At 44.5% G+C, this 17500-nt stretch overlaps 1 protein-coding gene across 1 annotated transcript in view; it reads left to right on the top strand.

The window, feature by feature from the left end:
* The window catches only part of LOC112241116 (EH domain-binding protein 1), a gene marked incomplete at its 5' end in the record, with an annotated part of 109821 nt that overhangs the window by 10162 nt on the left and 82159 nt on the right, over positions 1-17500 (top strand). The gene's annotated exons all lie outside the window — the stretch shown is intronic.

The following is a 17500-nucleotide window of genomic DNA, read 5'->3' as shown; positions in this document are numbered from 1 at the left end:
AACAGTGAACTCTGTTATTGTTCCTGTTGGTAAACAACAGGTGTAGACTAACATTGAAATCTAATGTTATTGTTCCTGTTGGTAAACAACAGGTGTAGACGAACAGTGAAATCTAATGTTATTGTTCCTGTTGGTAAACAACAGGTGTAGACTAACAGTGAAATCTAATGTTATTGTTCCTGTTGGTAAACAACAGGTGTAGACGAACAGTGAAATCTAATGTTATTGTTCCTGTTGGTAAACAACAGGTGTAGACTAACAGTGAAATCTAATGTTATTGTTCCTGTTGGTAAACAACAGGTGTAGACTAACAGTGAAATCTAATGTTATTGTTCCTGTTGGTAAACAACAGGTGTAGACTAACAGTGAAATCTAATGTTATTGTTCCTGTTGGTAAACAACAGGTGTAGACTAACATTGAAATCTAATGTTATTGTTCCTGTTGGTAAACAACAGGTGTAGACGAACAGTGAAATCTAATGTTATTGTTCCTGTTGGTAAACAACAGGTGTCACGAACATTGAAATCTAATGTTATTGTTCCTGTTGGTAAACAACAGGTGTAGACGAACAGTGAAATCTAATGTTATTGTTCCTGTTGGTAAACAACAGGTGTAGACGAACAGTGAAATCTAATGTTATTGTTCCTGTTGGTAAACAACAGGTGTAGACTAACAGTGAAATCTAATGTTATTGTTCCTGTTGGTAAACAACAGGTGTAGACTAACAGTGAAATCTAATGTTATTGTTCCTGTTGGTAAACAACCGGTGTAGACTAACAGTGAAATCTAATGTTATTGTTCCTGTTGGTAAACAACAGGTGTAGACTAACAGTGAAATCTAATGTTATTGTTCCTGTTGGTAAACAACCGGTGTAGGCTAACAGTGAAATCTAATGTTATTGTTCCTGTTGGTAAACAACCGGTGTAGGCTAACAGTGAAATCTAATGTTATTGTTCCTGTTGGTAAACAACCGGTGTAGGCTAACAGTGAAATCTAATGTTATTGTTCCTGTTGGTAAACAACCGGTGTAGACTAACAGTGAAATCTAATGTTATTGTTCCTGTTGGTAAACAACAGGTGTAGACTAACAGTGAAATCTAATGTTATTGTTCCTGTTGGTAAACAACCGGTGTAGGCTAACAGTGAAATCTAATGTTATTGTTCCTGTTGGTAAACAACCGGTGTAGACGAACAGTGAAATCTAATGTTATTGTTCCTGTTGGTAAACAACAGGTGTAGACTAACAGTGAAATCTAATGTTATTGTTCCTGTTGGTAAACAACCGGTGTAGGCTAACAGTGAAATCTAATGTTATTGTTCCTGTTGGTAAACAACCGGTGTAGGCTAACAGTGAAATCTAATGTTATTGTTCCTGTTGGTAAACAACCGGTGTAGACTAACAGTGAAATCTAATGTTATTGTTCCTGTTGGTAAACAACAGGTGTAGACTAACAGTGAAATCTAATGTTATTGTTCCTGTTGGTAAACAACCGGTGTAGGCTAACAGTGAAATCTAATGTTATTGTTCCTGTTGGTAAACAACCTGTCGAACAGTGAAATCTAATGTTATTGTTCCTGTTGGTAAACAACCTGTAGACTAACAGTGAAATCTAATGTTATTGTTCCTGTTGGTAAACAACCGGTGTAGACTAACAGTGAAATCTAATGTTATTGTTCCTGTTGGTAAACAACAGGTGTAGACTAACAGTGAAATCTAATGTTATTGTTCCTGTTGGTAAACAACCGGTGTAGACTAACAGTGAAATCTAATGTTATTGTTCCTGTTGGTAAACAAACTGTCAGGTGTAGACGAACAGTGAAATCTAATGTTATTGTTCCTGTTGGTAAACAACAGGTGTAGACGAACAGTGAAATCTAATGTTATTGTTCCTGTTGGTAAACAACACTATATTTAAACTTGTGTAGACGAACAGTGAAATCTAATGTTATTGTTCCTGTTGGTAAACAACAGGTGTAGACTAACAGTGAAATCTAATGTTATTGTTCCTGTTGGTAAACAAACAGGTGTAGGCTAACAGTGAAATCTAATGTTATTGTTCCTGTTGGTAAACAACAGGTGTAGACGAACAGTGAAATCTAATGTTATTGTTCCTGTTGGTAAACAACCTGTAGACGAACAGTGAAATCTAATGTTATTGTTCCTGTTGGTAAACAACAGGTGTAGACTAACAGTGAAATCTAATGTTATTGTTCCTGTTGGTAAACAACAGGTGTAGACTAACAGTGAAATCTAATGTTATTGTTCCTGTTGGTAAACAACCGGTGTCACGAACAGTGAAATCTAATGTTATTGTTCCTGTTGGTAAACAACCGGTGTAGACGAACAGTGAAATCTAATGTTATTGTTCCTGTTGGTAAACAACCTGTAGACTAACAGTGAAATCTAATGTTATTGTTCCTGTTGGTAAACAACAGGTGTAGACTAACAGTGAAATCTAATGTTATTGTTCCTGTTGGTAAACAACCGGTGTAGACGAACAGTGAAATCTAATGTTATTGTTCCTGTTGGTAAACAACCGTGTAGACTAACAGTGAAATCTAATGTTATTGTTCCTGTTAGTAAACAACCGGTGTAGACGAACAGTGAAATCTAATGTTATTGTTCCTGTTGGTAAACAACAGGTGTAGACGAACAGTGAAATCTAATGTTATTGTTCCTGTTGGTAAACAACCGGTGTAGACTAACAGTGAAATCTAATGTTATTGTTCCTGTTGGTAAACAACAGGTGTAGACGAACAGTGAAATCTAATGTTATTGTTCCTGTTGGTAAACAACAGGTGTAGACTAACAGTGAAATCTAATGTTATTGTTCCTGTTGGTAAACAACAGGTGTAGACGAACAGTGAAATCTAATGTTATTGTTCCTGTTGGTAAACAACAGGTGTAGACGAACAGTGAAATCTAATGTTATTGTTCCTGTTGGTAAACAACCGGTGTAGACTAACAGTGAAATCTAATGTTATTGTTCCTGTTGGTAAACAACAGGTGTAGACGAACAGTGAAATCTAATGTTATTGTTCCTGTTGGTAAACAACCGGTGTAGACTAACAGTGAAATCTAATGTTATTGTTCCTGTTGGTAAACAACAGGTGTAGACTAACAGTGAAATCTAATGTTATTGTTCCTGTTGGTAAACAACAGGTGTAGACTAACAGTGAAATCTAATGTTATTGTTCCTGTTGGTAAACAACCTGTGTAGACTAACAGTGAAATCTAATGTTATTGTTCCTGTTGGTAAACAACAGGTGTAGACTAACAGTGAACTCTAATGTTATTGTTCCTGTTGGTAAACAACAGGTGTAGACGAACAGTGAAATCTAATGTTATTGTTCCTGTTGGTAAACAACAGGTGTAGACTAACAGTGAAATCTAATGTTATTGTTCCTGTTGGTTAACAACAGGTGTAGACTAACAGTGAAATCTAATGTTATTGTTCCTGTTGGTAAACAACAGGTGTAGACTAACAGTGAAATCTAATGTTATTGTTCCTGTTGGTAAACAACAGGTGTAGACTAACAGTGAAATCTAATGTTATTGTTCCTGTTGGTAAACAACAGGTGTAGACTAACAGTGAAATCTAATGTTATTGTTCCTGTTGGTAAACAACAGGTGTAGACTAACAGTGAAATCTAATGTTATTGTTCCTGTTGGTAAACAACCGGTGTAGACTAACAGTGAAATCTAATGTTATTATTCCTGTTGGTAAACAACAGGTGTAGACTAACAGTGAACTCTGTTATTGTTCCTGTTGGTAAACAACAGGTGTAGACTAACAGTGAACTCTGTTATTGTTCCTGTTGGTAAACAACAGGTGTAGACTAACAGTGAAATCTAATGTTATTGTTCCTGTTGGTAAACAACCGGTGTAGACTAACAGTGAACTACTTCCTGACGGGTTATTTTACAACAATGCAGAGTTAAAGATACAAACTAGAACTAGAGACACAAGGAATAAATACACAGTGTACAATGAATAACAAGTAATAATTACATGACTATATACAGGAAGTAACCAGGTAATAACATGGCTATATACAGGAAGTACCAGGTAATAACATGGCTATAAACAGGAAGTACCAGGTAATACCATGGCTGTATACAGGAAGTACCAGATAATAACATGACTATATACAGGAAGTACCAGGTAATAACATGGCTATATACAGGAAGTACCAGATAATAACATGGCTATAAACAGGAAGTACCAGGTAATAACATGGCTATAAACAGGAAGTACCAGGTAATAACATGGCTATATACAGGAAGTACCAGATAATAACATGACTATATACAGGAAGTACCAGGTAATAACATGGCTATATACAGGAAGTATATATACTTCCTGTATACAGGAAGTACCAGTACTGAGTCCATGAGCAGGGGTACAAGGTAATTGAGGTAGCTATGAACATATAGGTAGGGGTAAAGGATAGATAATAGACAGTAACAGCAGTATACTGTAGGTAGGGGTAAAGGATAGATAATAGACAGTAACAACAGTATACTGTAGGTAGGGGTAAAGGATAGATAATAGACAGTAACAACAGTATACTGTAGGTAGGGGTAAAGGATAGATAATAGACAGTAACAGCAGTATAATGTAGGTAGGGGTAAAGGATAGATAATAGACAGTAACAGCAGTATACTGTAGGTAGGGGTAAAGGATAGATAATAGACAGTAACAACAGTATACTGTAGGTAGGGGTAAAGGATAGATAATAGACAGTAACAACAGTATACTGTAGGTAGGGGTAAAGGATAGATAATAGACAGTAACAGCAGTATAATGTAGGTAGGGGTAAAGGATAGATAATAGACAGTAACAGCAGTATACTGTAGGTAGGGATAAAGGATAGATAATAGACAGTAACAACAGTATACTGTAGGTGGGATAAAGGATAGATAATAGACAGTAACAGCAGTATACTGTAGGTAGGGGTAAAGGATAGATAATAGACAGTAACAGCAGTATAATGTAGGTAGGGGTAAAGGATAGATAATAGACAGTAACAGCAGTATAATGTAGGTAGGGGTAAAGGATAGATAATAGACAGTAACAACAGTATACTGTAGGTAGGGGTAAAGGATAGATAATAGACAGTAACAACAGTATACTGTAGGTAGGGGTAAAGGATAGATAATAGACAGTAACAGCAGTATAATGTAGGTAGGGGTAAAGGATAGATAATAGACAGTAACAGCAGTATACTGTAGGTAGGGGTAAAGGATAGATAATAGACAGTAACAGCAGTATAATGTAGGTAGGGGTAAAGGATAGATAATAGACAGTAACAGCAGTGTACTGTAGGTAGGGGTAAAGGATAGATAATAGACAGTAACAGCAGTATAATGTAGGTAGGGGTAAAGGATAGATAATAGACAGACAGCAGTATACTGTAGGTAGGGGTAAAGGATAGATAATAGACAGTAACAGCAGTATAATGTAGGTAGGGGTAAAGGATAGATAATAGACAGTAACAGCAGTGTACTGTAGGTAGGGGTAAAGGATAGATAATAGACAGTAACAGCAGTATAATGTAGGTAGGGGTAAAGGATAGATAATAGACAGTAACAGCAGTATACTGTAGGTAGGGGTAAAGGATAGATAATAGACAGTAACAGCAGTGTACTGTAGGTAGGGGTAAAGGATAGATAATAGACAGTAACAGCAGTATAATGTAGGTAGGGGTAAAGGATAGATAATAGACAGTAACAGCAGTGTACTGTAGGTAGGGGTAAAGGGACTAGAAGTCATGGTGTGTGTGTCCGTCAGTGTGTGTGTGTTGTAGGCAGAGTGAGTCTGTGACAGGGCTGTCATTGGGACTGTTCTCAGTACAGTGAACTGTGTCAGAAAGCCCTAAATGGACAGAAGAAGAGAAGCCACAGAGTGGAACCTTCATCCTTTTCAAGTTTGGCCACTTTGCTGACTCTACTTCTCATGTCATGTAGCGAGAGAACATTCTATACCTCTCCTTCCCCTCCACTCCACACTGCTTTGTCCTCTTTTCTCTTCCTTCCTCCATCTCTCTCTCGCTCTGTTTCAATGACACCTCCTTTACCTTGTGACACTGAAAAGCCATTTCCAAACTGCTCCCTCCTTCCCGCTCACACACTTGACAGAGATGCTCTTTTCCCCACGCCTCCCCCTCCTGCTCCACGCCTCCCCCTCCTGCTCCACGCCTCCCCCTCCTGCTCCACGCCTCCCCATCCTGCTCCACGCCTCCCCCTCCTACTCCACGCCTCCCCCTCCTGCTCCACGCCTTCCCCATCCTGCTCCACGCCTCCCCCTCCTGCTCCACGCCTCCCCCTCCTGCTCCACGCCTCCCTCTCCTCCTCCACGCCTCCCCCATCCTGCTCCACGCCTCCCCCTCCTGCTCCACGCCTCCCTCTCCTCCTCCACGCCTCCCCCTCCTCCTTCACGCCTCCCTCTCCTCCTCCACGCCTCCCCCTCCTGCTCCACTCCTCCCCCTCCTCCCACCCCTCCTCCCTCTTCCTCCATGCCTCCCCCTCCACGCCTCCCCCTCTTCCTCCACGCCTCCCCCTCTTCCTCCACGCCTCCCCCTCCTCCTCCACGCCTCCTCCTCCACGCCTCCCTCTCCTCCTCCACGCCTCCTCCTCCACGCCTCATCCCTCCTCCTCCACGCCATCTCTCCTGCTCCACGCCTCCCTCTCCTGCTCCACGCATCCTCCTCCACGCCTCATCCCTCCTCCTCCACGCCATCTCTCCTGCTCCACGCCTCCTCCTCCATGCCTCCCTCTCCTCGTCCAAGCCTCCCCTTCCTCCTCCACGCCTCCCCTCCTGCTCCACCCCTCCCTCTCCTCCTCCATGCCTCCCCCTCCTCCTCCACGCCTCCCTCTCCTCCTCCAAGCCTCCCCTTCCTCCTCCACGCCTCCTCCTCCTGCTCTGTGTAACTGGTGACAAAGGCAGGATTGTGAGCGGGCAGTTGAGGGCCTCCTCAAGGATCCTTCCTTATTAACTTCTGCTCAGGCTCTTTTCAGGATGCCCACAGGGGCCTGCTAATGTCAAAGGGTTAGGTTTTTGGTACCTCTCTCTTTCAGAAACTTGGTGCCTCTCTCTGCCTCTCTTTTTACCTCCCCTCTCCCTCTCTCTTACTCCCCCTGTCCCACTCTCTTACTCCCCCTGTCCCACTCTCCTACCCCCTCTCCCTCTCTCTTACTCCCCCTGTCCCACTCTCTTACCCCCCTCTCCCTATCTTACCCTCCCTCTCTCTTACCCCCCCCTCCCTTTCTCTTACCCTCCCTCTCTCTTACCCCAGCGTCGTCCGGGTTAGGGAGGGTTTGGCCGGTAGGGATATCCTTGTCTCATCACGCACTAGCGACTCCTGTGGCGGGCTGGGCGCAGTGCATGCTAACCAGGTCGCTAGGTGCACGGTGCTTCCTCCGACACATTGGTGCGGCTGGCTTCCAGGTTGGATGGCGCTGTGTTAAGAAGCAGTGTGGCTTGGTTGGGTTGTGTTTCGGAGGAGCACGGCTCTCGACCTTCGTCTCTCCTGAGTCCGTTCGGGAGTTGCAGCGATGAGACAAGACTGTAACTACCAATTGGGGAGAAAAAGGGGTTAAATATTATTTTTTTAAGAAAAGAAAAAAAAAAGCAAACAACCTTCCTCTGAGTCTTATAGCATCAACTTAATGTCACACCTTAAAGGGAGACTTCAGGATGTTGGCCATGAAGCCCTTTATCTACCCCCTTAAAGGGAGACTTCAGGATGTTGGCCATGAAGCCCTTTATCTACCCCCTTAAAGGGAGACTTCAGGATGTTGGCCATGAAGCCCTTTATCTACCCCCTTAAAGGGAGACTTCAGGATGTTGGCCATGAAGCCCTTTATCTACCCCCTAAAGGGAGACTTCAGGATGTTGGCCATGAAGCCCTTTATCTACCCCCTTAAAGGGAGACTTCAGGATGTTGGCCATGAAGCCCTTTATCTACCCCCTTAAAGGGAGACTTCAGGATGTTGGCCATGAAGCCCTTTATCTACCCCCTTAAAGGGAGACTTCAGGATGTTGGCCATGAAGCCCTTTATCTACCCCCTTAAAGGGAGACTTCAGGATGTTGGCCATGAAGCCCGTTATCTACCCCCTTAAAGGGAGACTTCAGGATGTTGGCCATGAAGCCCTTTATCTACCCCCTTAAAGGGAGACTTCAGGATGTTGGCCATGAAGCCCGTTGGGGAGAGAGAGAGAGTGAGTGTTGGGGAGAGAGAGAGTGAGTGTTGGGGAGAGAGAGAGAGTGAGTGTTGGGGAGAGAGAGTGTGAGTGTTGGGGAGAGAGAGTGTGAGTGTTGGGGAGAGAGAGAGAGTGAGTGTTGGGGAGAGAGAGAGAGTGAGTGTTGAGAGAGAGAGTGAGTGTTGGAGAGAGAGAGAGAGTGAGTGTTGGGGAGAGAGAGAGTGAGTGTTGGGGAGAGAGAGAGTGAGTGTTGGGGAGAGAGAGAGTGAGTGTTGGAGAGAGAGAGAGAGTGAGTGTTGGAGAGAGAGAGAGAGTGAGTGTTGGAGAGAGAGAGAGAGTGAGTGTTGGAGAGAGAGAGTGAGTGAGTGTTGGAGAGAGAGAGAGAGTGAGTGTTGGGGAGAGAGAGAGAGTGAGTGTTGGGGAGAGAGAGAGAGTGAGTGTTGGGGAGAGAGAGAGAGTGAGTGTTGGGGAGAGAGAGAGAGTGAGTGAGTGTTGGAGAGAGAGAGAGAGTGAGTGTTGGAGAGAGAGAGAGTGAGTGAGTGTTGGAGAGAGAGAGAGTGAGTGAGTGTTGGAGAGAGAGAGAGTGAGTGAGTGTTGGAGAGAGAGTGAGTGAGTGTTGGAGAGAGAGAGAGAGAGAGAGAGAGAGAGAGAGACGGTTCTGACTGATGACCAAGGATTTGAAGAAAAAAATTAAATGAACGTTTCAGTAATAAAATATCTAAAAGTGTCAGCTTTGCGCCGGTCATTGTCTGCATCCCGGAAGGACATGATGCCCTTCAATTACATGGTTGCTGTGTGTGTGTGTGTGTATGTGTGTGTGTGTGTGTGTGTGTGTGTGTGTGTGTGTGACTGTGTGTGTGTGTGACTGTGTGTGTGTGTGACTGTGTGTGTGTGTGTGTGTGTGTGCGTGCATTTGCCTGTGTCAGTCTCCGTGGGCCTTAGGAATAACAAATTCAGCATAATAATCTTAACCACAAACACAGACAACCTTCCAAGAAGCACCAGTCAGAGACTTTCAAGTTGTTCAGAAGAGAACTAGAATTAAACCAGTCTATTCTCATGGAGCCAGAAGTCCTCTACCGTCCGTCCCCTTGTTGTTAATGCTGTGAAGCCAAGATGGACGCCTCATTGCCTCCTTTAAGGTGTTTGAGTAGGCGATTGCTGTCCCTCCCTCCTTTCATTTCATCTAACTCCTTATTTCCCAAGGACGACACTAATAAGGGAAGCATTAGGGAACGAGGGAGGGGAAGGAGGGAGGGGAATTATTGAATTGTTTCACTTTTTTAATAGAATAGATTGATTAAAAGAATCCCCCTTCTAGCCTCTCCTGTCAGCTGATAGTTGTCAGCAATTCAGATGAGATTACTTGATGCCTTGTTTTGATTAGGCTGTGTGTGTGTGTGTGTGTGTGTGTGTGTGTGTGTGTGTGTGTGCGCTCTTGTGTGTTTACTTGCGCTCTTGTGTGTTTACTTGCGTGCACGTGTTTGTGTGTGTGTGCCTGCATACGTGTGCTCATAGCTACTTTGTGATTTAGCATGCATACAGAATATATTCATTCAATTAAAACAGGTTTCATTCTGCCGGGGTAATGGCAGTAATGTGGGGGCAAGGGAAGGAGGGAGGAGAGGGAGGGATGGAGGGAGGAGAGGGAGGGAGGGAGGGAGAGATAGATGGATGGAGAGGGAGGGAGGGAGGGAGGGAGGGAGGGAGGGAGGGAGGGAGGGAGGGAGGGAGGGAGGGAGGGAGGGAGGGAGAGAGAGAACCTAAGTTCCTTTAGGTGTCCGGATGCCACTAATGTAGGGGAAAGGGAAGGAGGGAGGAGATGAGGAGAGGGAGAAGGTGAAGGGAGAGGAGAGGGAGGAGGTGAAGGGAGAGGAGAGGGAGGAGGTGAAGGGAGAGGAGAGGAGAGGGAGGAGGTGAAGAAGGGAGAGGAGAGGGAGAAGGTGAAGGTGAAGGGAGAGGAGAGGGAGGAGGTGAAGGGAGAGGAGAGGGAGGAGGTGAAGGGAGAGGAGGTGAAGGGAGAGGAGAGGGAGGAGGTAAAGGGAGAGGAGAGCGAGGAGGTGAAGAGAGAGGAGAGGGAGGAGGTGAAGGGAGAGGAGGTGAAGGGAGAGGAGAGGGAGGAGGTGAAAGGAGAGGAGAGGGAGGAGGTGAAGGGAGAGGAGAGGGAGGAGGTGAAGGGAGAGGAGAGGGAGGAGGTGAAGGGAGAGGAGAGGGAGGAGGTGAAGGGAGAGGAGAGGGAGGAGGTGAAAGGAGAGGAGAGGGAGGAGGTGAAGGGAGGAGGTGAAGGGAGAGGAGAGGGAGGAGGTGAAGGGAGTAGGTGAAGGAGAGGAGAGGGAGGAGGTGTAAGGAGAGGAGAGGGAGGAGGTGAAGGGAGAGGAGAGGGAGGAGGTGAAGGGAGAGGAGAGGGAGGAGGTGAAGGGAGAGGAGAGGGAGGAGGTGAAGGGAGAGGAGAGGGAGGAGGTGAAGGGAGAGGAGAGCGAGGAGGTGAAGAGAGAGGAGAGGGAGGAGGTGAAGGGAGGAGGTGAAGGGAGAGGAGGTGAAGGGAGGAGGTGAAGGGAGAGGAGGTGAAGGGAGGAGGTGAAGGGAGAGGAGAGGGAGGAGGTGAAGGGAGAGGAGAGGGAGGAGGTGAAGGGAGAGGAGAGCGAGGAGGTGAGGAGAGAGGGAGGAGGTGAAGGGAGAGGAGGTGAAGGGAGGAGGTGAAGGGAGAGGAGAGGGAGGAGGTGAAAGGAGAGGAGAGGGAGGAGGTGAAGGGAGAGGAGAGGGAGGAGGTGAAGGGAGAGGAGAGGGAGGAGGTGAAGGGAGAGGAGAGGGAGGAGGTGAAGGGAGAGGAGAGGGAGGAGGTGAAAGGAGAGGAGAGGGAGGAGGTGAAGGGAGAGGAGAGGGAGGAGGTGAAGGGAGTAGGTGAAGGAGAGGAGAGGGAGGTGTAAGGAGAGGAGAGGGAGGAGGTGAAGGGAGAGGAGAGGGAGGAGGTGAAGGGAGAGGAGAGGGAGGAGGTGAAGGGAGAGGAGAGGGAGGAGGTGAAGGTAGAGAACCTACGGAGCATAGTGCAGTGTTGCGATGTCAATTTTCTTCGCATAATGAGCGTCTCCTTGTGGCGCCACATGAAAATTGTAATGCGCCATATCATTCCTAGCCGTGGGGGCCGTGTTGTGTGTTCAATGAAGCTCGGTACCTTGATCCTAACTATAGGCTACAGGCTTGATCCTAACTATAGGCTATAGGCTTGATCCTAACTATAGGCTATAGGCTTGATCCTAACTATAGGCTATAGACTTGATCCTAACTATAGGCTATAGGCTTGATCCTAACTATAGGCTATAGGCTTGATCCTAACTACAGGCTATAGGCTTGATCCTAACTATACGCTTGATCCTAACTATAGGCTATAGGCTTGATCCTAACTACAGGCAATAGGCTTGATCCTAACTATAGGCTATAGGCTTGATCCTAACTACAGGCAATAGGCTTGATCCTAACTATAGGCTACAGGCTTGATCCTAACTACAGGCAATAGGCTTGATCCTAACTATAGGCTATAGGCTTGATCCTAACTATAGGCTACAGGCTTGATCCTAACTATAGGCAATAGGCTTGATCCTAACTATAGGCTATAGGCTTGATCCTAACTATAGGCTATAGGCTTGATCCTAACTACAGGCTATAGGCTTGATCCTAACTATAGGCTATAGGCTTGATCCTAACTACAGGCTATAGGCTTGATCCTAACTATAGGCTATAGGCTTGATCCTAACTATAGGCTATAGACTTGATCCTAACTATAGTCTATAGGCTTGATCCTAACTATAGGCTATAGGCTTGATCCTAACTACAGGCTATAGGCTTGATCCTAACTATACGCTTGATCCTAACTATAGGCTATAGGCTTGATCCTAACTACAGGCAATAGGCTTGATCCTAACTATAGGCTATAGGCTTGATCCTAACTATAGGCTATAGGCTTGATCCTAGGCTTGATCCTAACTATAGGCTATAGGCTATGCATCAAAGCAGCCTATTCTCCATTCTGAAGCCAATTAGAATCTCACCGACTGTTCAAACAATAAACCAAATGACATTGTAGCCTCTTTTGAACCCCCCCCCCCTCAAATATATAATATATGTATGTTGTTTAGAAGTAATAACTAGTGATTCCAGGCTATTGGTAAAAACAGCTGTGAGATGGGGGGCTTTTTCTCTCCGCGACCAAAACATTGAAGTAATAACTAGTGATTCCAGGCTATTGGTAAAAACAGCTGTGAGATGGGGGCTTTTTCTCTCCGCGACCAAAACATTGAAGTAATAACTAGTGATTCCAGGCTATTGGTAAAAACAGCTGTGAGTTGGGGGCTTTTTCTCTCCGCGACCAAAACATTGAAGTAATAACTAGTGATTCCAGGCTATTGGTAAAAACAGCTGTGAGATGGGGGCTTTTTCTCTCCGCGACCAAAACATTGAAGTAATAACTAGCGATTCCAGGCTATTGGTAAAAACAGCTGTGAGATGGGGTGGCTTTTTCTCTCCGCGACCAAAACATTGAAGTAATAACTAGCGATTCCAGGCTATTGGTAAAAACAGCTGTGAGATGGGGGGCTTTTTCTCTCCGCGACCAAAACATTGAAGTAATAACTAGTGATTCCAGGCTATTGGTAAAAACAGCTGTGAGATGGGGGGCTTTTTCTCTCCGCGACCAAAACATTGAAGTAATAACTAGTGATTCCAGGCTATTGGTAAAAACAGCTGTGAGATGGGGGCTTTTTCTCTCCGCGACCAAAACATTGAAGTAATAACTAGTGATTCCAGGCTATTGGTAAAAACAGCTGTGAGATGGGGGCTTTTTCTCTCCGCGACCAAAACATTGAAGTAATAACTAGTGATTCCAGGCTATTGGTAAAAACAGCTGTGAGATGGGGGCTTTTTCTCTCCGCGACCAAAACATTGAAGTAATAACTAGTGATTCCAGGCTATTGGTAAAAACAGCTGTGAGATGGAGGGCTTTTTCTCTCCGCGACCAAAACATTGAAGTAATAACTAGTGATTCCAGGCTATTGGTAAAAACAGCTGTGAGATGGGGGCTTTTTCTCTCCGCGACCAAAACATTGAAGTAATAACTAGTGATTCCAGGCTATTGGTAAAAACAGCTGTGAGATGGGGGCTTTTTCTCTCCGCGACCAAAACATTGAAGTAATAACTAGTGATTCCAGGCTATTGGTAAAAACAGCTGTGAGATGGGGGCTTTTTCTCTCCGCGACCAAAACATTGAAGTAATAACTAGTGATTCCAGGCTATTGGTAAAAACAGCTGTGAGATGGGGGCTTTTTCTCTCCGCGACCAAAACATTGAAGTAATAACTAGTGATTCCAGGCTATTGGTAAAAACAGCTGTGAGATGGGGGCTTTTTCTCTCCGCGACCAAAACATTGAAGTAATAACTAGTGATTCCAGGCTATTGGTAAAAACAGCTGTGAGATGGGGGCTTTTTCTCTCCGTGACCAAAACATTGAAGTAATAACTAGTGATTCCAGGCTATTGGTAAAAACAGCTGTGAGATGGGGGCTTTTTCTCTCCGCGACCAAAACATTGAAGTAATAACTAGTGATTCCAGGCTATTGGTAAAAACAGCTGTGAGATGGGGGCTTTTTCTCTCCGCGACCAAAACATTGAAGTAATAACTAGTGATTCCAGGCTATTGGTAAAAACAGCTGTGAGATGGGGGCTTTTTCTCTCCGCGACCAAAACATTGAAGTAATAACTAGTGATTCCAGGCTATTGGTAAAAACAGCTGTGAGATGGGGGCTTTTTCTCTCCGCGACCAAAACATTGAAGTAATAACTAGTGATTCCAGGCTATTGGTAAAAACAGCTGTGAGATGGGGGCTTTTTCTCTCCGCGACCAAAACATTGAAGTAATAACTAGTGATTCCAGGCTATTGGTAAAAACAGCTGTGAGATGGGGGCTTTTTCTCTCCGCGACCAAAACATTGAAGTAATAACTAGTTATTCCAGGCTATTGGTAAAAACAGCTGTGAGATGGGGGCTTTTTCTCTCCGCGACCAAAACATTGAAGTAATAACTAGCGATTCCAGGCTATTGGTAAAAACAGCTGTGAGATGGGGGCTTTTTCTCTCCGCGACCAAAACATTGAAGTAATAACTAGCGATTCCAGGCTATTGGTAAAAACAGCTGTGAGATGGGGGCTTTTTCTCTCTGTGACCAAAACATTGAAGTAATAACTAGCGATTCCAGGCTATTGGTAAAAACAGCTGTGAGATGGGGGCTTTTTCTCTCCGCGACCAAAACATTGAAGTAATAACTAGTGATTCCAGGCTATTGGTAAAAACAGCTGTGAGATGGGGGCTTTTTCTCTCCGCGACCAAAACATTGAAGTAATAACTAGTGATTCCAGGCTATTGGTAAAAACAGCTGTGAGATGGGGGCTTTTTCTATTCGCGACCAAAACATTGAAGTAATAACTAGTGATTCCAGGCTATTGGTAAAAACAGCTGTGAGATGGGGGCTTTTTCTCTCCGCGACCAAAACATTGAAGTAATAACTAGTGATTCCAGGCTATTGGTAAAAACAGCTGTGAGATGGGGGCTTTTTCTCTCCGCGACCAAAACATTGAAGTAATAACTAGTGATTCCAGGCTATTGTTAAAAACAGCTGTGAGATGGGGGCTTTTTCTCTCCGCGACCAAAACATTGAAGTAATAACTAGTGATTCCAGGCTATTGGTAAAAACAGCTGTGAGATGGGGGCTTTTTCTCTCCGCGACCAAAACATTGAAGTAATAACTAGTGATTCCAGGCTATTGGTAAAAACAACTGTGAGATGGGGGCTTTTTCTCTCCGCGACCAAAACATTGAAGTAATAACTAGTGATTCCAGGCTATTGGTAAAAACAGCTGTGAGATGGGGGCTTTTTCTCTCCGCGACCAAAACATTGAAGTAATAACTAGTGATTCCAGGCTATTGGTAAAAACAGCTGTGAGATGGGGGCTTTTTCTCTCCGCGACCAAAACATTGAAGTAATAACTAGTGATTCCAGGCTATTGGTAAAAACAGCTGTGAGATGGGGGCTTTTTCTCTCCGCGACCAAAACATTGAAGTAATAACTAGTGATTCCAGGCTATTGGTAAAAACAGCTGTGAGATGGGGGCTTTTTCTCTCCGCGACCAAAACATTGAAGTAATAACTAGTGATTCCAGGCTATTGGTAAAAACAGCTGTGAGATGGGGGCTTTTTCTCTCCGCGACCAAAACATTGAAGTAATAACTAGCGATTCCAGGCTATTGGTAAAAACAGCTGTGAGATGGGGGCTTTTTCTCTCCGCGACCAAAACATTGAAGTAATAACTAGTGATTCCACGCTATTGGTAAAACAGCTGTGAGATGGGGGCTTTCTCTCTCCGCGACCAAAACATTGAAGTAATAACTAGTGATTCCAGGCTATTGGTAAAAACAGCTGTGAGATGGGGGCTTTTTCTCTCCGCGACCAAAACATTGAAGTAATAACTAGTGATTCCAGGCTATTGGTAAAAACAGCTGTGAGATGGGGGCTTTTTCTCTCCGCGACCAAAACATTGAAGTAATAACTAGTGATTCCAGGCTATTGGTAAAAACAGCTGTGAGATGGGGGCTTTTTCTCTCCGCGACCAAAACATTGAAGTAATAACTAGTGATTCCAGGCTATTGGTAAAAACAGGTGTGAGATGGGGGCTTTTTCACTCCGCGACCAAAACATTGAAGTAATAACTAGTGATTCCAGGCTATTGGTAAAAACAGCTGTGAGATGGGGGCTTTTTCTCCGCGACCAAAACATTGAAGTAATAACTAGTGATTCCAGGCTATTGGTAAAAACAGCTGTGAGATGGGGGCTTTTTCTCTCCGCGACCAAAACATGATGCCGTTGTATTTTTCTGCTGATCTGTGAGCGAAAACATCGAAGCAGCAAATCACACCGTTGTGGAAGAATCTCTGCCTGGACATTCAGTATTATTTCATTACAAATCAGATTCATCCACATGGCGATGTGGGAAGCTAATCAACTTTTCAGATTGCTGTCACGGTTTAGCTTGGCATTAAGTGAACAGCCTATGTCACATTCATAAGCAAATATAACCTCGGCGACTGTTTAAACTATAAACTAAACGTTGTTGTATCTATTTGGTTTAGAAGTGATAGTTATTCATGGCTGTTTTGAAACCTCAAAACAGAGAGCCATGTGCTTGTTGTTCTCCTTGACTAAACATGATGAGTGAAGACATTGAAGCCTGATAACAAATTGGGGAAATGTCTTAGGTTACTAGTATAATAGTATTTGCATATAATTGAATTATGAATCAGATTATTTCACATTGAGATGTGGGAAGATAAAAGCTAGGAAATGTGCAGTGTTGAGCCAACTGGCTAGAAGGGGGAAGACAACACAAAATACTCTTCTTTAGCTTTCACCACAAACGAGAAGACAACAAGAAAACCTCTGTCGCCCCCTTGTGACTGTTGCTGTTTGGGAGTCTGGACCGGTGACGTATCATGTGACCAAAAGGTGCACGTTGCAACAACAAGAAATCAGACTCCACCCAGCACACACACATTAACATCTACACACGGGAAGCTTGTCGAGGGATTTAGGTGTGGAGATGTAATGGCACTCATTTGGAAGGGAAGGAAGGAGGGAGAAAGGGAGGGAGGGAGGGAGGGAGGGAGAAAGGGAGGGAGGGAGGGAGGGAGGGGGGGAGGGAGGGAGGGAGAGAGAGAGAAAGGGAGGGAGAGAGAGAGAAAGGGAGGGAGGGAGGGAGGGAAATTAGTTGCTTTATGTGTTAGTCCTTCTAGTGTGGGGACGAGTATCTGATCTGTTAGTTATTCTATTGTGGGGACGAGAATCTGATCTGTTAGTCCTTCTAGTGTGGGGACGAGTATCTGATCTGTTAGTTATTCTATTGTGGGGACGAGAATCTGATCTGTTAGTCCTTCTAGTGTGGGGACGAGTATCTGATCCGTTAGTCCTTCTAGTGTGGAGACGAGTATCTGATCTGTTAGTCCTTCTAGTGTGGGGACGAGTGGAGCATCAGATCTGTTAGTTCTTCTAGTGTGGGGACGAGAATCTGATCTGTTAGTCCTTCTAGTGTGGGGACGAGTATCTGATCAGTTAGTCCTATTGTGGGGATGAGAATCTGATCTGTTAGTCCTTCTAGTGTGGGGACGAGAATCTGATCTGTTAGTCCTTCTAGTGTGGAGATGAGAATCTGATCTGTTAGTCCTTCTAGTGTGGGGACGAGAATCTGATCTGTTAGTCC

The sequence above is a fragment of the Oncorhynchus tshawytscha genome, unplaced genomic scaffold, assembly GCF_018296145.1.
Source record: "Oncorhynchus tshawytscha isolate Ot180627B unplaced genomic scaffold, Otsh_v2.0 Un_contig_3054_pilon_pilon, whole genome shotgun sequence".
Classification (NCBI taxonomy): Eukaryota; Metazoa; Chordata; class Actinopteri; order Salmoniformes; family Salmonidae; genus Oncorhynchus; species Oncorhynchus tshawytscha.
This window is presented reverse-complemented; position numbering and strand designations above follow the sequence as displayed.